Consider the following 22,788-nt stretch of genomic DNA (forward strand, 5'->3'; position numbering starts at 1 on the left):
TCCACAATAATTCAAATAAAGCAAAGAGTGCTACTGCTCTAATAAAATCCAAAAAAATCATTTTAAAAATACCAAAATTAATTCAAATTTTTCTCTCTCCAATTTTCTGATGAAGGGAATCGTTTTACCCTAATTCCATATATTTTATTTTTGGAGAAAAATAATTTGAATAAAAATCAAATAACTCAAAATTGAAAAATAATTTCAAAAGGATTTTAAATTTGATCCTTTTAAACTTCCAACTCATATTTCATATGTTTTGAAGAAGTCATTTTATCTTCTCTCATGAAATTCATTGAGTTGCTTAAAGTTTCTGAATTTGAAATATTTTCAAATGAAATTCAAATATTTTCAACAACCCTTTTCATTTAAATAAATGGAAGAAGTCATGTCATCTTCTCTCCAGGGTTTTGTGATGAAAAGAATTTGAATTCATGGAGATCATAAAAGCAAAATGAAAGTTTGGGAAAGTCCTTTTATTCCCTCTCATTTAACTTTCAAAAGTTTCAAATTCACTCACTTTCAGTCAATCAATCAAACAATCAATCAAATCTATCTATTTATTATAACATTCCAAAATTAAGAATTTTGGGATGTTACACCCTCTTCCTTTCTGATGTCTGATGCACAAGAACAACATTTGAGAGGAAAAACGTGGTATGATGACAGATGGAATATGTATTAATAATGGATAGGCATGGCATCTTGACATATATGATGAGTAAACTAAGCAAATGGCGGTGCTACAAAGTAGAAGAAATGCAAGACAACTTATGCAAGATACGCGCAATCAATAAAACCTTGCCAAATTAGAAAAGGCACCTTGATGGGTGAACAGGACAGGGCATCTGCCTTTGACTCCTCGAGGTCAGAATAGTCATTAGGATCATATTCTGAACAAGAATCTACAGGTGGGGAGTGTATGAATTTCATTGCACCCAGAATGGCACTCAATGCCTTGGTGCCAATTTTGTAAGTCGTTGCAGTGTTCCACAATATTCTTCTGATGCCCCGATACTGATATTCACTATGATTACGTATAATATCTGAGAAGCATGAAAACATAAATAGTACTGAGATTATCTTTGTAATGCAGAGGATATTCTAATATAGGGGCGCCCGTGTAAACCCTTGTGTGCTATCACTGGATTCTGATGAGAGAGCCCATGTGTGCTGTAATATGGTGTGTGCATTAATATAATCTGGCACAAGTACACACAAAAATAGGCTCTAGAAGCAAGGATAGTTGGCAGATGATAAGTTCATAATATACTGTATAGAGAGTTTATTGCCAAACCATGATAACAAGAGCACACAACAACTAGGCAGATCATAGTATACATAAAAGGGGTACACCATAACCAGGATATATAAATCGGGAAAGTGGAACTGGCTGGAAATTACGGTGTTGTATTGCCGCTACTAATTGAAAGCCTATCGATCACGTACAGACCAGATCTATCAGCTGTTGACTGCAGATGTCCCTGCTCCCCTTCCTGACAAGGAACATACTGTACGTACTAAATACGAAATAACAAAAGAGTAACATGTTAAAGAATAGAAGAGGAAGCATATTCTTGAGGTTCCGCTTCATTGCATACAGTGTTGGTTGCCCACTCATGATGAATCACAACGCCCAAAGAAATGCAATTCCATGTTGTCTCTCTATATGTGGCCACATGCATTTGGAAAATCAAGTGGGAGCATTACCTGACCAATTAAATGTGTGTCTGTTAACTAATATCAGTATCATATCACAATTCATATTTGAAGAAGTAAGCTTTGGACTTATGATTGGTGTGTTGTTTAGCTTCAAGAGTGGACTGCTGCTAGTGCGACACAAAGCACCTACGCAGATCATAGTGTAGATATAACGGGAAAACCGTAAGCATCACAAGTAAAATCAGCAATGTGGAACTTGCTAGATTATATGTGCAAGTATTGCCGGTATGGCTAGAAAGGCTTCGGATACCAGCTCTCTTCAACTGAAGGTGCGATACTGTTAATATCTGTGTAACTCTCAAAGGCGACACAGCTCCCTGCATTTCCTTGCTAATCTTATAGGATTCAAGTGGGCAGGCCACTAGAATTCCTATTCCTATGTTTACAAAATCCTACGAATCAAAGAGGCCCGAAGAGTTCAAAGTGTCCATCACAACCGACCGTATAGACCTCTACACTGCAAATGTCCCTGCTCATCTTCACTACAAGGAACATACTGTACTACTATCATACTCCCTCCGTTCCAAAATATAAGTCTTTGTAGAGATTTCCACTATGGATCACATACATATGTATACAGATACATCTTAGAGTGTAGATTCACTCATTTTGCTCCATATGTAGTCCATGGTGGAATCTATACAAAGACTTGTATTTAGGAACGGAGAGAGTACTTATTAAAGAAGAACGAAAGAGGAACATGCTAAAGAAGAGCAAGCAGATTTTGGATAATAAAATGTTCGTTGCGCAGTGCCCACACATGATGAACCAGAGCGCATTAAGAATGCAACTCCCTGCTGCCTCTCTATGTGTGGTGCACGTCCTTTTCGAAAGTAGAGTAGGAACATTAGCTGACCAATTAAACGTTATCTATTTTAGTAATATCAGCATCATATCAGATTCGTATTTGAGCAACAAGTTTGGAATTATGAGTGGCACGCTGTTTAGCTTGATGGATTCAGGAGCAGTGCTAAGCAGGTACGATGATGGTACTGAATATAAAGGCATGTCTGCATGCAAGTCGCGTGACTTTTGTCAATTGGGTCAGTCGACCATTTCAGGCGGTTGGATGAAGATCCTACGTCTCCTAACACTTCTTCTTCCTCGTCTCCGATTCTTCCCATACAGAACACCGTACGGGCCGCCGGCCGAACCACCGGCCCCCACCGCATGTGTTCCTCCGCCACCCCCACCCCACCCCCGCCCCCACCCGCGTCGAGTTTTCTTCGTTCAGCAAGGCCCCACCATCGGCCCCCACAACCACCATCCCCACCCGAACCCCTTCCTTCGCACCGGCGAACTCTGGCGAGCTCTCAAAAATAGACTGACCCAATTTTGAAATTTAGTCTACTGTCATTTAACTAGTGTGGAATATAAAAGGGGAAAACCATAAGCATTGCGGGTATAGTGTTGAGCATGCCATGGCGGATCTGAAGGTGCAAACCGGACAAAGGCAACTTCACAACCAATGTTTGCTTTCAACTAGCAAGTAAGTGATGGATAATAAATCAGAGTAAAGCAGTGCCGATCTATTTTCTTGCTGCGATAAATAAGTTGAGCAGATACGAAAGAGTACCGCCTCTGGTGCGGCGCCGTGTATGCATGTGCTGAGAATTTGACGGTGCTGCGATAGCGATGGTTGTCGGTGGCGTGGAAGAAGATCTAGGAGGGTAGACGGTGGCGGCGGGGCGCGGTGGACGAGACGGTCGTAGGAGCGGCGCCGGCAAGGTGGACAATGGCGGGGATGAAGCGAGAGGACGGGATGCAAGGATCCCGGTTCGAAGCCATGGATGAGAGAAGTCAATCTCTTGTAATGGCCGACGGTGTCGGGGTATCAGCTCCGGCATGGTGGAGGAGGATGCCGGTGGATGGGGTTGCGGACGGAGGAGGCTAGGGTGGAGAGGGTGTTTTGGCGCCCACGGAGTACGAATGGGGAAATGGAGGGAGAGAGGAAGGGGGGAACCATGTCTTCAGGGCGCACTTGTCTCAAATGCGAGGAAATTTACAAACTTAGCCCCCGTTTAAAATTTCCTACATCACAGCAATATTAGTCGGTTGGGGATAGGACGGTAATCTCGCATACACCGAATATTTGCCGATGAGAGTTTGTTTTTGGCACCCACCGTGTATGAATCGGGGAGGGAGTCGATTTCGACCGACGAGACACTGTGTTTTGGCGCCCATCGTGTATGAATCCGGGTGAGAGGCGGTTATGTCACGTTTGAGTGAAATTACAAACCTACCCCTATCGAAACCTATAGAAATTGAGCCGATAGGCTTTGCGTGGTAGGGATAGGCAGTAATTTCCATCTCGCAGATTTTAGTTTCGGGCGGTTACTGCGACTTTCCCCGCTTCGCTCAAATTTTTGCAGAGCAAGAGTGCACGTTTACCGTGCCAACTCAATTCAAATCCAGTTTGTATTCTATTTTTGTTCGGGCAGGATCCATTTTCGATTGGAATAAAATTCTATATACATCATTTTTTATATATACTTTCAAAAGCACAACAAAGAATTCTGCTCCTTTATATGTACAATATGATTTACAAGTACAATGATCTCAAAATCATAAGGTTGAATTCAAAAAATTTGAACCAAATTATGTTCTACTAAAATGTATGGATTAGTAATATCTACATATTAAATAACATAGATGCGCGTGAATTCATATGAGTATGCATGTTTGATAGATCAATTTTGGTTCGAGTATGAATTACATGTATCATCATCTCGAATTCAAATATTTGAATCCCTTTTATGTTGACTCCTTTCACGCCCATCTCTCTCGAATGCATGCTCCTTCATGTAGCTATCACTCTCTTTTCTCCAGCTCACCCGCACGCTCACTTCATGTTTCTCCTATCTTCGCAAACATGGTCTCTTGATGTCTCCCTTGAGAAGTGTCACACTTCCCTATCGTTATCCATTACACGGTTTTCATTATCTCTCACGTCTCTACCGTTCTCTGGTAGCACTAGGTACCTAAGCCTTCTTTTTCACCGCCACACACACAGTCTCACTCGTCTTTCACTTTGTCTTTCTCTCTATGGGGTTCTCTCACACACCCTATATGTCTCTAGATATGAGTCATACCACTAAAATTACTCTCTCCTGCAGACACAACATTTGTTGCGGTCTCCTTTCCGTCTCCATCCCAGTTATAAAGTTGACATTATTCATTTGTTTACCAATCAGACAAACTCCCCCCTCTCTCTCACACACGCACACAACTCCTGCTTCCACTCCCCTTCCCGACTACCGTCTTTCTCTCACACACACAAAACTCTTGCTTTCGCACCCCCGACTCGTATTTCTCTCACAAACATTTATCGACTAGCCTCTAGATAGGTTTATACACCCGCACACTCGTGCTTCCACTATCGCATACATGTCTCTCTCGCGCTCCTTGTATCTATGTAGATTTTTCTTCCCTTCTTGAGACACGCCCTCTCGATCGTGCACACACACACACTATCGCCTCATTTTAAGCTGATACCTCTCGCACACACACTCTTTGTGTCTTTGTCTCACATGCACTCCGTCCTCCTCCTCTCTCCCTCTCTCACACACACATGGGCTTTTCGCAACAACTAGCAAGATGCACATGCGTTGCACGGAACATCAAGATGCCTTTTTATGAGTAGTTTATCTTGTGGGAGAAAAGGATGAACGAGGGAAGGCCTTATTTGCAAATGTGGAGAGGAGTGTGGGTATCTTTTTGCAAAATTTCCATAGTTTCCTTCCTATCCGCCAGATATAAATCGGATGGCCTATATTGCAGGATGGCAGGCACACCATCTTCACCAATTCAATTTTTTTATCTCTACTCTTATAAAAAGCATAGTAGGTGATGATGGTGTGCCTGCCATCCTGCAATATAGGCCATCCGATCTATATCTAACGGATAGGAAGGAAACTATGGCAATTTACCCGCACTCCTCTCCACATTCGCAGATAAGGCCTTCCCTCGTTCATCTTTTCTCCCACAAGATCTTGATGTTCCGTGCAACGCATGGGCATCTTGCTAGTAAGAGTAGAAATTAGACATATACCACTTCTCGAATCTTGAAACCAACAACATTCCTCCCTTATCTCATCAAAACCGCCAAAGGAATATATTTTGAGTGAAACATAACATATTTTTAGTGATATACGTATTTCCAAACTAGACTCTTTTTTCTATCAAATCGGTGAATGTGTATTAATCAACTTTGCTCGTGTGGCAACGCATCGTTCCACAATGTAGTGCCTATAGATTTTTTAAGAAGTCAAACTTTGCAAACTTTGACCAAGTTTGTAGAGAAAAATATTTATATCTACAATAGCAAAAATATATAATGTGAAACTACATCATATGATGAATCTAGTGATATATGTTTCGCACTCTAGCTATAAATATTTTTCTCCACAAACTTGGTCAAAGTTTGTGAGGTTTGACTTTTAGAAAAATCTATAGGCACTACATTATGGAACGGAGGGAGTAGTTATTACCACTGTATAATTTTTTGGACACCAGACAAATGGTGGAGTACATATACAAAGAGAAGAGGCGCACGCATGCAGTCGGTCTCTCGCTGTCTCGCACACATGAGAGTTACGTAGAGGCACCGTTAACAAATAAACCCTAAAACCCTAGGTGCACAATTGCTGCATGCGCGGGTACCGGCTACGTGGTGGAGCGAACCTTTGTAGCAATAGTCAGCTCGCGTGATAATTTGATCCGTAGGAGTGGATGGTCGGGACCACAGGTGAACGACCTGGAGGCGGTGGCTCGCCAGTTGCCACAGATCGAGTAGCCATGTTTAAAATATCATTTTTTAGCGGGGTAAGAGTTCTAATATTGAATGGTGCATATAAGTACTAAGTAGTTTTTAGAACGATTGGTATGGAGCAAAAATGGAATTCATAACTACTACCTCCTTGGCGTATGGTTGTATGGGTTTATGTTGCGAGATGTTGAACCTGGTAGTTCTAGGGCAAATACTATGGTTTAGATGTTGGTTTCCAGTAATGAAAATCAGAAGGGGGAAACCCTTCTTTGATAAAAAAACTACTACCTCCGTTCCAGTTTACTAGTCCCCATCGTAGTTTCGGTCAAAGTTTGTCCACGAATTTTACTTGTAAAATGTGAATGGAAAACGAAATTTTGTTATACCCAAACAAAAAAGGACTGGAGGGAGTGATTGCTCTGACACGGACGCGACCTCTCATAGCGCAGGCATTGAACTGGCCGCCGGCCAAGAGGGTCCCACTCGCTGCAGGCCCGACTGAACACGCCTCCTCACCGCATGCAACCGGCTTCAGACTGCCCCGCCTGCCTCCATTGAATCCGCGCGTGTGCTGGTAAAACTTCCTTCCACGAGCCGGCCGACATTTTAGAACACAAAAAATGACCAAACTATAATTAATTACGCATGGTCTTGACTTGTTGTGCTCGCAGTGGTAGCAGGAACTAGAGGTTTTTCTTTATTTATAACTCTCCTCACATTTTTTTGGCTTTGAAGTGAATCATGGTTGTAGACATTATCTATAAATGTGTAGATATCTGCGAACATGAGTTTGATGTGGAAGTTGAACTTGGAATGTCGGGCTTGCGCGTGAACTATACCATGTCCAATGCTTCGTCTGTTATTGTTTGGAAAGTAATTGTTGTTTTTACATGACCCAAAAAAATTTATTTTGTGCCACTTCAGTAGATGCACGGACATCACAACAGGCATGCTGACTGGATAAACATTTGAACCTAGCTATTATGAAGGAAATTTTGTATTGACAACAATTTTAGATAATAGGAGACGCCTAGCCTGCTCTGCCTCTACTAGCTTATTTCTGGCTTCTTCCATCTCTTCTTTGGCTTGGGTGAAGAGAGCATCTGATTGCTCTTTTCGCTTCTTCAGGAACTCAGCTACATTCTCAAGGGCTGCTGCACGCTTTCTTTTAGCCTTTACTAGAGCCATGAGGACACGAACAGCTCACGACTCCACCTGGCTTGTGTGTAATCCAGCATCATATGGGAATTTGCACCTTGTGTCTAATCCAGCATCATTAGGGAACTGGCACCTTGTGTGTAATCCAGCCTCATTTTGGAAACATGATCTTGAGGTTGACCATACTTCCCTCCTCGCATGAACTACATCCTAACATGAAGTTACTTCTTTTTTAGATCAATACTCAGAGCAACCCAGATCCATTTAGTAGAAGCCAGATAAACAGGACTCGTAGAAGTGAATTCAAAAGGAAAAATATAAAAACAGACTACATGGTGAGAACACCCACTTCCTGCATCAAGCTAAAAACGAAAGCATTAGGACGATTAAGAGTCTTCTTATTACACATCAAAGAACATGAGGCTAAGAGAAACAGAAACTACAACATATACACATCAAAGTACACGAGGCTAAACAAAAGTAATTGAAAGGGTGTTACTTACCAAAGCTCGTTTTACAAGTTCGATGCAGCTCCTCTTTAACTTGCCACGCTCCTTGAAGATGTACCCAATATCATGTGTTTGGTTTTCATTGCTCCTCTACATGTTCGCACTCGTGGTTTTAAAATCTCAACATGGCAAGATAAATATACTACTAGTAATACTCACGCATCTTGTAACATTAAAGCACTCGTCTGCCATGTTAGAGCCTCTCCAACAGAAGCGCAACGCGTGGCGCTTTAAAAAAGCGTTTACAGTGCTGCCATCGAGAAGTAGAGATAGAGAGTAGAGACTAGAGAGTAGAGCATAGTTCTCAGCATAGATAGATAAAAATAGATAGTTCAACTACTCCTCGTCGTCCGACTCCTCCTCAGTGATGTCCTCCTCCGACGTCTCAATGTAGGCGTGAAGATACCGATCGTCGTCGGATTCCCAGGGCGACGCTGCTCCTAGCCTCATTTTGAATTGAGCGTCCGCTTTTCGCGTACGTTTGTCCTCGCGATAGGCGGCTCGCTCCGCCCTCCTCTTCTCCCTCTCTACCCTCCTTTGCGCATAGAACTCGCGCTCGTTGATGATGTCCTGCGGGAAGCATTGGCGCCACAACGCCATGGCTTCCTTGTCCATCTCGGCGAAGCCGAGACAGTGCTCCCGCCTCCGGTTGTCGCGACGATCCTCGTCGGTGATAAGCCGCGGCAGAGACGCAAGCTCCTGCGCCCGCTCCCGCGTCGGCACGTTGGGGAAGTTCAATGTTCTATGAGGCCACCGGAGGCGCCACGCTGCCGTGTCGTACGCGCGGGCGGCCTCGTTGGCGGTGTCAAAATTGCTGAGGCCGAGGCGCATCTCGCGGAACTGGATCTCGGCGGAGAAGCCGCCGGAGGGGCGCGCGCAGACGCCACGGTATCCCCAAGTTTCCCGGCGACGCGGCGGCATGGTGGCGCGGCGGCGGCAAGGCGAGAAAGAGCGGGGAGAGAGCCGTGGCAAGGCATAGAGCGGGGAGAGAGCAGTGGCAAGGCACAGAGCGGTGGGAGGGCGTTGGATTTTATAAAGCACCCCGGACGCCGTGCGCCAAAACTAGCATGCGCCCGACCGATTTTTCCCGCGCGCGCGATCCTTTCCCGACGTCCCTACTATCTCTACTCTCTTCTCTACTGTTATATTATTTTATATTTAATATTTATCTCTACTTCTCTACTCTCTACTCTTTTTTCTTTTAAAAAACAGAGTTGGTGATGATGGTGTGCCTACCATCCTGCAATATAGGCCGTCCGATTTATATCCGACGGATAGGAAGGAAACTATGGCAATTTTGCAGAAAGATACCCACACCCCTCTTCAGATTTGCAAATAAGGCCTTCCCTCGTTCATCCATTTCTCTCACAAGGTAAACTACTCATACAAATGCATCTTGATGCGTGCAATGCATGGGCATCTTGCTAGTTCTGAAAAACTTTTCATCATTTGCCACACTACTGGTTGCAGATGAAGAACCTACCCAAGCACAGCGCGATACAGGAGCGACGCACAATTACAAGCTAATATTCTGTTGGACAATGGAGGCTATAACCAATTACTTTTACGGGAACAATAGCAACTAGGAAATTTGAAGGTTAGGTATGAACAAAATTGGAACTACACATGTATTGCTAAGTGATTCAATACACACATTACCAATCAAGGAGGAGAACGATGGTCGCGGTGGCCTCTGTGCATCATTGTCGGCGTTCTGGGAATGGGGGTCCCCAGACTTGCCTGCCTGCGGCCCACGGCGTGGCTGTGCTAGCAGGCCTGTACGGCCCATCTTCATCAACAAGGCATCCAAGACCCTCACGAAGGGCCAAGCTTCGTGAGGCGGACGACGCAAGACCTCCTCAGGAGAGGCCCCTCTAGGAGGGCTCACGAGGAGCAGAGATATCAAGGCAGGGCAAACCTCGCGAGGCTCAAGTGACGTGAGCCATGACAATCGACACCAGGCGGGCGCTAGCGCGCGCAGCGTCCTTGTTTCCTCTTTGGTGCTAAGGAGGCAAGCGCAAGCGAGGAGTACCGAGGCATCAGGCAAAGGATGCCATATCGGTGCAACGAGACCAAGACCAGAAGGACGGCAAGATCGAGGTCATCGTGGAGCCCAAGACGGCGTCACCGCCAGGGACTTTTGCAGGCAAAGACCACTTTTGTCAGGATAGCTTGTACTAGCTATCCCCTTTCAAATTTTCCGCCGTTGTTGGCTCCCTTCCTGCTCAATATTTGGGGAGAGGACCAGGGCCTGTATAAGTAGAACTAGCCACCACCGTAGGGGGTATCTGATAGATCATCGAGTCCTCACCCACAAGTTTGCAGAGCACAAGAACACCTTGTAACGCCCACGATGCGGCTATATCTCCCACGTGTCGAGGCACGACTTAGGGGCATAACCGCATTGTGGCTTTGTCGCAAGAAGGGTCATCTTCACACAATCCCATGTAATGAACAAGAATGGGATAACGAGAGTTGGCTTACAATCGCCACTTCACACAATATATAAATATAATTCATACATCATCCAAAATGCACACATAGACCGACTACGGTCAAAATTCAAATGAAAATAAGATAACCCCAAATGCTAGATCCCCGATCGTCCCAACTGGGCTCCACTACTGATCATCAGGAAAAGACACATAGTAACAACCACGTTCCTCATCGAACTCCCACTTGAGGTCGATCTCATCATCTGCGCTGGCATCGTCGGCACCTGCAACTGTTTTGGTAGAATCTGTGAGTCACGAGGACTCAGCAATCTCACAACCGTGAGATCAAGACTATTTAAGCTTATAGGAAAGGATGGTGTAATGAGGTGGAGCTGCAGCAGGCACTAAGCATATATGGTGGCTAACATATGCAAAAGAGAGCGAGAAGAGAAGCAACGGAACGGTCGTCATCTAGAAATGACCAAGAAGTGATCCTGAACTCCTACTTACATCATTCATAACTCAAACCGTGTTCGCTTCCCGGACTCCGCCGAGAAGAGACCATCACGGCTACACACACGGTTGATGTATTTTAATTAAGTCAAGTGACAAGTTCTCTACAACCGGACATTAACAAATTACCATCTGCCTCATAACCGCGGGCACGGCTTTCGAAAGATATTACCCTGCAGGGGTGTCCCAACTTAGCCCATCATAAGCTCTCACGGTCAACGAAGGATAAACCTTCTCCCAGAAAGACCCGATCAGTCTCGGAATCCCGGTTTACAAGACATTTCGACAATGGTAAAACAAGACCAGCAAAGCCGCCCGATGCGCCGACAAATCCCGATAGGAGCTGCACATATCTCATTCTCAGGGCACACCGGATAAGTCAAGCTACGAGTAAAACCAGTCCTCGAGTTTCCCCGTGGTGGCCCCGCAGGCTGCTCGGTTCGGACCAACACTTGAAGGAACACTGGCCCGGGGGGGGGGGTTAAAATAAGATGACCCTCGGGCTCGCGAAAACCCGGGGGAAAAGGCTTAGGTGGCAAATGGTAAAACCAAAGTTGGGCCTTGCTGGAGGAGTTTTATTCAAGGCGAACTGTCAAGGGAGTCCCATAAATCACCCAACCGCGTAAGGAACGCAAACTCAAGGAACATAATACCGGTATGACAGAAACTAGGGCGGCAAGAGTGGAACAAAACACCAGGCATAAGGCAGAGCCTTCCACCCTTTACCAAATATATATATAGATGCATTAATATAATAAGAGATATTGTGATATCCCAAAATATCCATGTTCCAACATGGAACCAACTTCGTCTTCACCTGCAACTAGCAACGCTATAAGAAGGGCTGAGCAAAAGCGGTAACATAGCTGTCGTGGAATTGTCACGGCAGATGTCCTGGAGCTAGGACTTAGTCGTGGAGCCATCGCAGCTAGGAAGCTTAAAGGGGTTAAACGGGACAAGGAACACGAGGGTTATACTGGTTCGGCCCCTTACGGTGAAGGTAAAAGCCTACGTCCAGTGAGGTGGTATTGATTAAGGTTTCGATGACCAGGGAGCTTAATTGCTATGCCTGGCTCTCGATGAGATCTTACTTGTCCCTAAACCGCCGCCGGGTCGTCCCTTTATATAGAGAGGTTGGCGCCCAGCGGCCCTCAGAGTCCCGGCCGGCTCATAAGAGTGTCCGGCTCGGACTCTCAACTATTCTTGCCTTACACTACAAGTCTTGCCATACGGCGGTTTATCACTACGGGCCTTAAGCCATCTCCGGGTCTTAGGCCCATCATTGACCCGCCGTCTTCAAGCTCGGTACTAGGCTCCGCGTGGTGACCATTATGAGTAACCCAGCCCCTCCTGGCGGGTGACCTTAAGGGTTATATCCTCAACATTAGGCCCCAGATTGATTTGAACCGGTTCATGTCAATCTTCAATCCCCTTGAAAGAAAATTTTCCGGCTTACATCTGTGTGAAGGTTTTAACCCGCCGTGACGTCATCTTCTGGATTCCTTATAACCCACCATGACGTCATCTTCCATTAAGTTCATTTCTTTATTCCATTAAACCCCAACGGATCTTATATTTAATGGTCATCCCGAAAATCGAGGGGCCTCTGGGGCGAGATAATCACGCCGTGACCTCCTCGTTTCTCGCGCCCACTTATGAGCTTCACCTTATAAATAGCCCGGCCCATGAACCTCTAGTCACTCGTCGACTCCATCTTCTTCCTCCTCTCGCCACTGTGCTGCCGCCCGAGCTCCGCCGCCGCCGCCGCGGGTTCCTCATCTTCACCAACTCAGGCCACTGCATCACCCTGACGTGACCAGAGAAATGCGACGAGCCCCCGCCGTAACTCCGCACCTGTAAGTCCCTGCACCTGTCCACCATAGATCCACATTAGGGTTCCACTGTCTTCGCTGTTCTTCGCGAGTTCCCTGTAGTTCTGCCACTATGGTCATGTTTCGATCCAAGAGTAGCGCAGAGCTCCTGCGGTAGTTGTTGCACATCCATTTTGACACTAGTAGATCCCCTTTGTTTGAAATAAGGCCCCATTCTGAATCCATGGACTTCTTCTGTGTCAGTTCTAGGTCTAGAAATTTTTCCTTTTTATCCAACCGTTTGATCCAAAATAATTACTGCGATCTGTGAAACTTGTTTTCACCACACTTAGTCAAAAATTGCATCTGCTGAGCTATGGCGGCTCACATTTCCGGCTTAAAAGAAGCCACGCGCTGTAAAATTTCCGGCTCATTTATGATAAAGCTGTAGACAATTTGAATTACTCACAATACCTGCAGCGGCTTAGATAACCCGATGTACTTAACCATATGTCATTAGGCCCCTCTTATAAGCCGCCATTGAGTATTAAACTGTAGACGTCTGCCGGCTTATAATTGAACCGGACATTTTTCTTTTGTCATAGGCTTCATCTTTCACAATGCCTCCCGAAGCTCCCAAGGCACCCATCACGTGCAACTGGATGAGATCCAATGTCACCGACGACACTCTAGCTGATTTCGTAAAGACGGGTTACCTACCCAAGAAACGAATCATGTCTTATCGTGCCCCTGACCCGTCGGAGGAGAGACTGCAACCAAGGGATGGTGAGGTGGTGATTTTTGCTGATCACATGAGCCGGGGCTTCGCACCGCCCGGCTCAAAATTCTTTAGAGACGTGCTGAATTTCTTTGATCTGTGGCTGCAAGACAAAGGACCCAATTCCGTGTCAAATATATGCAACTTCCAAGTATTCTGCGAAGTCTATCTTGGAGAAGAGCCCAGCCTGCTGCTCTTTAGAGAGCTCTTTTATCTGAACCGCCAGAACGAGTGCGCCAACGGGCCGAGCCTGGAACTTGGTGGGATCTCCATTCAACGCTGTAGAGACTGCCTCTTTCCTTACGCTGAGCCGCCCAGCCATCCAAAGGACTGGAACCAGACATGGTTCTACTGCCAGGCTTTCGTGCCCTGCGTCTGGAGCCAAGTCACTCCCTGCCGGATAAGCTAACTCAAGCTGAGCGTCAACCTCTGATCCCCACCATCAACAAAATTAAGGCTCTCCTGGGAAATGGCCTCAACGGCATTGATCTGGTCCGGGTCTGGATCTCCTGGCGGGTGATCCCCTTAAGCCGCCGCCCCGGCTTAATGTGTGATTACACGGGCCGGAAAGATGACCCTCTGCGACACAGCCGCAACGATCTACCTAAAGACATTGTTGACGACATGACCAAGTCCCTCTTGAATGAGAGCTTGACATACTGCGGGAGTACCGGCTTAAGCCCCTTCTGCAAGACTAACCCGACCCCAGCGGTAAGCCACTGATCTGAACACCTTATTTTCTCCTTAGATAGTTTTCATCTGAACCTTAAGAAGTCTTCATTGTATTTTTCAGGCTGATGATAAATTCTGGAAGGTCAAGTATGACCATGAGGCGGCTAAAAAAGCCAGAAAGGCTAAGAAAGCTGCAAGGAGAGCCGCTCCCCGCAAGAAGGGAAGCAGGCCTACTGCCTCAGAGCTGCTTCAACTAAGTGACAGCTCCGAGTCAGAGGTAACCCCTGAACCTGTAAGCTCTTGTTTTGTTTCTTGTTTACTCCTATCCACCTTATTGATACTGATCATCAGCAGGATGACACCGGAGCAAGTAACCCGGTGACTGAAGAGGTAATGACACTTTCCTCCGACTCGGAGCCCTTGCCAAGGCTGAAAGTCCGAAGAGTAACCCGGAAAGTAAGATTTTCACATCCTTTAGCTTATCAAGATCCTCAATTTCTTTTGAAGCAACAGATTCATGAGAGCCGGCGGCACACCCGGACCAACAAGGATGCAGAACTCTCCTCCGGCTTACCTGAAGCGTCAAGGAAGCGCCGGACCGAGGTTATCTCCAACTTATATCCTTTTCATCCTTTGGCGGGCGTTATACGTCAACCGCTCAATTCTTCTGATTCAAATTATCAGGAAACTTCACCTTCCTCTGGTCACTCTATGCAATCGAACCTGCCGGCTTTCAAGACCGTACCCGGGTAATGACGATCATCTCTTTTTGTGCTTATCTTTACTCATACTTTTGTACTAACCTTTTGTCCTTTCAGTGCCCAGGCAAAGCTCAGCAAGAGGGCGAAGAAGAACAAACCGGTCGAAGAGCCGGTCTTGACTGAGCCGGAGGTTTCAGTTCAAGAGCCGCCAGCTGCCTCTGCTCCTGAAGCCACCGTTCCAACCGACGAGCCAGCCATGGAGACTTCCACCAACCCGGACATCTCCAGCCCGGCTCAGCCGGCCGATGACCCGGACGTGGTAATCACCCGGACGGAGTTTGTCGAGCCGGGGAGACCCACTGCGCTGGCTAAGTGCTCTGCCAAGGAAGAGTTACTAGAGCGCCGCAGGGCCAAGCTGGACATCACCAACTACGCTAACCTGAGCATTGGAGATATCATCTCTGGCTATGTCAATCAGGTGCACAGCAGCCGGGACCTGGAGATTGACATGGTGAAGTAGATACAGCAGAAGTCTAAGGTACCCCTCTATTGCTTACTGCATAGTCATCTTTACCACACTCTAGCCCCCAAGTCTACTACTTATGATAGAATATGTTGTAGACTTAACTTCCGGCTTACTTTCATGAACCGGTAATTTTGTAGATAGAAAACTTTCGACATGCATTAGCCCCCAAGTGCCAAGTGGCTTTGCGTGGAAAGTGCTTGGGACTTTAAAGTTGCATAATAATTATTCATACTATAACCCTGAAATTGTACAGGCTGCTTGCAAGAAATTTGAGGCTAATATCTCTGAGCTGAAGAACCCGCTGAAGACTCAGGAAACTGAGACCCGGAAGGCCAACATTAAATTTGAATCCAGTGTTGCTGCTCAAGAGAAGCTGAAGAAGAAGTTTGAAGCTGAAAGGAAGACTTGGGCCGAAGAAAAGGCTGCTCTGGTAAGCCGGGCCAAACAGGCGGAGAAGGCTCTGACGGAGAGAACCGCAGAACCCTCCGGCTTAAAACGCCATGTGTCACAGATGGTCGCCGCAATCTTCGGTAAGCCATGCTGCAGGCTTTGAACAAGTTTACAGTCTTTATGTCTCATAACTTCCATCATTGCTAACGGCTTATCCTACTTTGTTAAACAGGTCCCAGAAGCACCAACCTCAATCAGAATGTGCTGACCAAGCTGAAGGCCGTGTACACCCTGGTGGAGCAACTCTACACCAGGTCACAGCGCGCCTTGGCCGTTGTGGCCCTATCCAATGAGGTTCTGACTCACCTGGCGGACGTACTTCGCCAGCTTGCCGTTCTTCCTCAGCATTTCCAAGAGCTGCGACGGGCCTCTGCAAGAGCCGGAGCCATAGCTGCTCTGAGCCGGGCCAAGGCTTTCCTTCTAGAGCTAGACCCGGCTGACATTGCACTTGGATACCCCAGCCTGAAGGAAGACGACACCCCCTTCGACCAAAAAGACTTTGCTGCGTGTGTGAAGATCGTGCGCCCGGTGGCCACCTTGATTGGGAATGACACCGATCTGACCAAGTACCAGCCGGGGTACGACGTAGAGAATCAGAGGATCCCCACACCGCGTTATGAAGCCATCAGCTTGGTCCCGCCGACTCGTAAGCACACCTTTGCCCCAGAAATTGACCCGGCCGGGTTAATTGACGAGGAGGCTCAATTTGAAGCTTTGAGCGGCATTGACTGGAAATCGTCGACCTTCCAGGTCATAGGAACAGCCGGAGGAGTGGAGAGGGATGAGCCGGAATCTTTGACCCAGCAAGCATCTTGACTCTTTAGGCGGCCCATGATTATGCTTGTTAAACAATGCTTCACCCTTTTGGACTCGGGGAGTCTTGTAATAGAGTAGGACCAACACTTTAACTTTATCGTGCCATCATGCATGTGTTGAATGCTTAACTCCATTGAAGTTGCTTCCTTATATTCCTCCGGGTCATAATTGATCATTTATTTTCCTTAAGCTCGAATAGCTGTCTTTAACCATCCTGCATAGAAAAACAAGTCACAAGTCTCTAGGCGGCTTACTGCACTGAGAATCATAGTCTCATACATATAACCCGGAATATGAATCTAAGTCACCATGATAGCATACTTACAGGCCTTCAAGTATACTTCCGGTTTATGTAACCCGGATAATGAGATTGGTACCTCAATTCCGGTTTACCAGTTTTGATAATGCTTATTGTGTGTGACTAACACTGTGAATCAAAGTTAAGCCGGTGGAGTAAGAACCGCCGTGCACATTATTGATACAATCAGAAGAACTTGTTGCAGATCAAAAAATCAAAACTTAGGGGCTTCCAGTTCGAATATGACCAGAGACACGTCCCAAAGGGGTTAAGCAAAGATTCGAATGCGATCATATAGCCCCCAGTGGGTTTGGCGATGCTGATCAAGAGGGTACCGACAGCTATGTTCTCTTTGGTTCGAATACGACCCATGTTTGAACAGGAAGCCCCCAAATGACCTTAAAAGTTGTTTAACGACGCTGATTCGAATACGATCCACGTCGGTTCCCAAAGGGGGTTGAGCTATGATTCAAATATGATCAAAGAAAACTCCCCAATGAGCTCGGCGGTGTGCCAATCAAGTGGGTATCGATAGCTATGTTCTCTTTGGTTCGAATACGACCTATGTTTGAACAGGAAGCCCCCAGGTGATCATATTGGTAACGGCCAGATTCGGATACGATCGTAAGCCGGACTCACCTCCAAGTGATCATGTAATGTAGTAATGGAAATAACACATGTACCTCTGGAGGAGAAAAGGACAGAGGTCCTGCTTTATTATTTATCATAATATATACATGGCTATAGAAATATGTACATTATGAGAGCCGGTGGCTCAAGTGTAATAAGGCCGAAGCTGAGCTATGCTCCACGGCCGACGGGTCTCTTCCTCCGACTTGCGTGAATCCTTGTGCTCCCGAATGTCGATGAGGTAGTATGACCCGTTGTGCAAATTCTTGCTGACCACAAAGGGCCCTTCCCAAGGCGGGGATAACTTGTGCGCATCTGTTTGATCTTGGATGAGCCGGAGCACCAGATCACCTTCCTGGAAGACCCGGGACTTAACCCGGCGGCTGTGATAACGGCGCAGGTCTTGTTGGTAAATCGCTGAGCGAGCCGCTGCCACATCACGCTGCTCGTCGAACAAGTCAAGAGCATCTTGGCGCGCCTGCTCATTATCCGTCTCAACATAAGCCACCACTCGAGGTGAATCATGACGGATGTCGCTAGGGAGGACTGCTTCCGTTCCGTAAACCATGAAGAAAGGCGTGTAACCCGTAGATCTGTTAGGAGTAGTGTTGATGCTCCATAACACGGAGGGTAACTCCTCCACCCAACAACCCGGCGTCCATTGCAAAGCGACCAAAAGTCGGGGCTTGATACCCTTCAAAATCTCCTGATTAGCTCTCTCAGCTTGACCATTGGATTGAGGGTGAGCCACCGATGAAACATCAAGTCGAATATGCTCTCGTTGACAAAACTCCTCCATGGCGCCTTTAGACAGATTGGTCCCATTGTCAGTGATAATGCTATGTGGGAAACCAAAGCGAAATATCACCCTTTTCATGAACTGAACCGCCGTGGCTGCATCACACTTGCTAACAGGCTCTGCCTCCACCCACTTTGTGAATTTATCAACTGCCACCAAGAGGTGGGTCTTCTTATCTTTGGATCTTTTAAAAGGCCCAACCATATCAAGCCCCCAGACCGCAAATGGCCAAGTAATTGGAATCATCCTGAGCTCTTGAGCCGGCACATGAGCCCGTCGCGAGAACCTTTGACAACCGTCGCATTTACTGACCAAGTCCTCTGCATCAGCATGAGCTGTCAGCCAGTAGAAACCATGACGAAAAGCCTTGGCCACAAGGGTTTTTGAGCCGGCATGATGGCCACAATCCCCTTCGTGAATCTCACGTAAGATTTCTTGACCCTCCTCAGGGGAAAAACAACGCTGGAACGTTCCAGTAACACTGCGACGATGCAGCTCCTCATTAATAATGACCATTGACTTAGACCGCCGGGTTATTTGTCTGGCCAAAGTTTCGTCCTCAGGCAAATCTCCCCGGGTCCTGTAAGCCAAGTAGGGCACTGTCCAGTCCAGGGTGATGTGGAGAGCCGCCACCAACTGTGCCTCCGGGTCAGGGACAGCCAAGTCTTCCTCTGTAGGTACCTTAACAGAAGGGTTATGCAGGATGTCCAAGAAAGTATTACGCGGCACCGGTTTTCGCTGAGAGCCCAGCTGGCTTAATGCATCAGCCGCCTCGTTCTTCCTGCGATCAATGTGCTCTACTTGGTAACCTTGAAAGTGTCCAGCAATGGCATCAACTTCACGGTGATAAGCCGCCATGAGAGGGTTCTTGGAGTCCCACTTGCCTGATACTTGTTGAGCCACTAAGTCTGAGTCACCGAAGCATCTTACCCGGCTCAAGCTCATCTCCTTAGCCATCCAAAGACCATGGAGCAAGGCCTCGTACTCAGCCGCATTGTTATTACAAGGAAACATCAACCGTAGCACATAATGAAACTTGTCAACTTTAGGGGAAGCCAATACAACTCCAGCCCCTGAGCCCTCCAATTGCCTGGACCCATCAAAGTGAATAGTCCAGTATGTATTGTCCGGCTTTTCTTCAAGCACTTGTAGCTTTGTCCAATCGTTGATGAAATCCACCAAAGCTTGAGATTTAACAGCAGTGCGTGGTATGTACTTCAGACCATGAGGCCCAAGCTCAATAGCCCACTTAGCCACTCTTCCTGTGGCTTCTCTGTTTTGGATGATATCTCCAAGGGGAGCAGAACTAACCACAGTGATGGGGTGACCTTGGAAATAATGCTTGAGCTTCCGGCTTGCCATGAATACACCATAAACAAGCTTCTGCCAATGTGGACACCGCTGTTTGGACTCTATGAGCACCTCGCTGACGTAGTAAACCGGCCGCTGAACCGGATACTCTCTACCCTCTTCCTTGCGCTCCACCACCACAGCCACGCTGACAGCTCATGTGTTAGCAGCTACATACAGTAATAAGGGCTCCTTATCAACCGGAGCAGCAAGGACTGGGGGCTCAGCCAGCTGTCTCTTCAAATCCTCAAAAGCAGCATTAGCAGCATCATTCTAGATAAAGTCATCAGTTTTCTTCATCAACTGGTACGGTGGCATGGCCTTTTCACCCAAATGGCTTATAAACCGGCTTAAAGCAGCGATACGACCCGCCAGGCGCTGGACGTCATTTATACACGCCGGCTTAGCCAGAGAGGTGATCGCCTTGATCTTCTCCGGGTTAGCTTCAATGCCTCTATGAGAAACCAGAAAACCCAAGAGCTTGCCTGCAGGAACACCAAAAATGCACTTGGCCGGGTTAAGCATCATCTTGTAGACCCAGAGATTATCAAAGGTTTCTCTCAGATCATCTATCAAGGTTTCCTTCTCTCTGGACTTAACCACAATATCATCCACATAGGCATGAACATTGCGCCCAATCTGGTTATGAAGACAGTTATGCACGCAACGCTGATAAGTCGCCTGTGCACTCTTGAGCCCAAAAGGCATAGAGACATAACAAAAGGCTCCAAAGGGAGTGATGAATGCTGTTTTCTCCTGGTCTTTAACTGCCATTTTAATCTGATGGTATCCAGAATAAGCATCCAAGAAACTTAAGCGCTCACAACCTGCCGTAGCATCAATGATTTGATCAATACGGGGGAGGGCAAAAGGATCAGCCGGACATGCCTTGTTTAAGTCCGTGTAGTCCACACACATCCGCCAGGTGCCATTCTTCTTGAGCACAAGCACCGGGTTAGCTAACCACTCTGGGTGAAAGACTTCAACAATAAAACCGGCCGCTAAGAGCCGGGCCACCTCTTCTCCAATGGCTTTCCGCCTTTCCTCATTAAACCGCCGAAGGAATTGCCTGACCGGCTTGAATTTCGGATCAACATTGAGTGTGTGCTCAGCGAGTTCTCTAGGTACACCTGGCATATCAGAAGGTTTCCATGCAAAAATGTCCCTATTCTCACGGATGAACTCGATGAGCGCGCTTTCCTATTTTGGATCCAGATTGGCACTGATGCTAAACTGCTGAGACGAATCACCGGGAACGAAATCAACAAGTTTAGTCTCATCAGCCGACTTAAATTTCATTGCCGGCTCATGCTCCGTAGTCGGCTTTTTTAGAGAGGTCATATCTGTTAGGTCAACATTGTCCTTGTAAAACTTCAACTCCTCTGTTGCACAAACAGATTCCGCATAAGCCGCATCACCTTCCTCACACTCCAAGGCCACCTTCCGGCTGCCATGAACCGTAATGGTCCCATTGTGACCCGGCATCTTGAGATGTAAATACATGTAACACGGCCGTGCCATGAACTTGGCGTAAGCCGGCCGCCCAAATATGGCATGATACAGACTTCTTATCTTCACCACCTCAAAGGTCAAATTTTCCACCCTGTAGTTATACTCGTCTCCAAAGGCCACTTCCAATTCGATCTTACCAACTGGATAAGCCGACTTACCAGACACCACGCCATGGAAAACAGTATTGGACTGGCTGAGGTTCTTATCAATCAACCCCATACGACGGAAAGTCTCATAATAAAGGATGTTGATGCTGCTGCCTCCATCCATGAGCACCTTAGTGAACTTATATCCTCCCACCTGAGGAGCCACCACCAGGGCCAAGTGACCCGGATTATCAACCCGGGGAGGGTGATCCTCCCTACTCCACACAATAGGCTGCTCAGACCATCTTAAATAGCGTGGAACCGCCGGCTCAACAGCATTCATAGCCCTCTTATGAAGCTTCTGATCTCGCTTACACAGACTGGTGGTAAATACGTGATACTGTCCACCGTTAAGCTGCTTTGGATTGGTCTGATAACCCCCCTGCTGCTGTTGATGACCCTGGCCAGATTGCTGATTAAAGCCCCCTAGACCGTTCTGAGGATTAAGATTTGAGCCGCCGCCCGGGCCATGAAAACCGCCAGCGCCTGAGCCGCCGCCCGGGCCATTGTTACCATTAAAGGCATTGGAATTCTTAAAGGCCTTCATGATTGCGCAATCCTTCCATAGATGAGTAGCTGGCTTCTCCCTAGAGCCATGCCTTGGACAAGGCTCATTCAACAGCTGCTCCAGCGTCGGGCCTGACCCACTGGCTCGGGGAGGTGGCCTCCCCTTGCGTCGCTGGTTATTACCCTGTGAGCTGGCATTGGCCATGAATTATAGGCTGCCGTCGGCCTTACGCTTGCCACCTCCTTGGTTCACCGGGTTATGCTGAGGACCCTTGCCATTGCCGTTCTTCTTTCCCTTCCCTGTCCTTTCATCATCCGACGCGGGGTCCTTGGTACTATCAGAGTCGGCATACTTGACGAGAGCCGCCATCAGCGTACCCATATCATTACAATCACGCTTGAGCCACCCGAGTTTCATCTTCAGGGGCAAGAAACGACAATTCTGTTCCAACATTAAGACTACAGAGCCGGCATCCATCTTATCAGACGAATGTATTATCTCTTTGACCTGGCGAATCCAATGTGTTGTAGACTCGCCCTCTTGCTGTTTACAGTTAGTCAAATCCACAATTGACATAGACTGCCTACAGGTATCTTTGAAGTTTTGGATGAACCGGGCTTTCAGCTCAGCCCAAGACCCGATGGAATTCAGTGGCAGCCCTTTCAACCAAGTGCGGGCAGTCCCAT

This window comes from Triticum aestivum, chromosome 1D (assembly GCF_018294505.1).
Source record: "Triticum aestivum cultivar Chinese Spring chromosome 1D, IWGSC CS RefSeq v2.1, whole genome shotgun sequence".
Lineage (NCBI taxonomy): Eukaryota > Viridiplantae > Streptophyta > Magnoliopsida > Poales > Poaceae > Triticum > Triticum aestivum.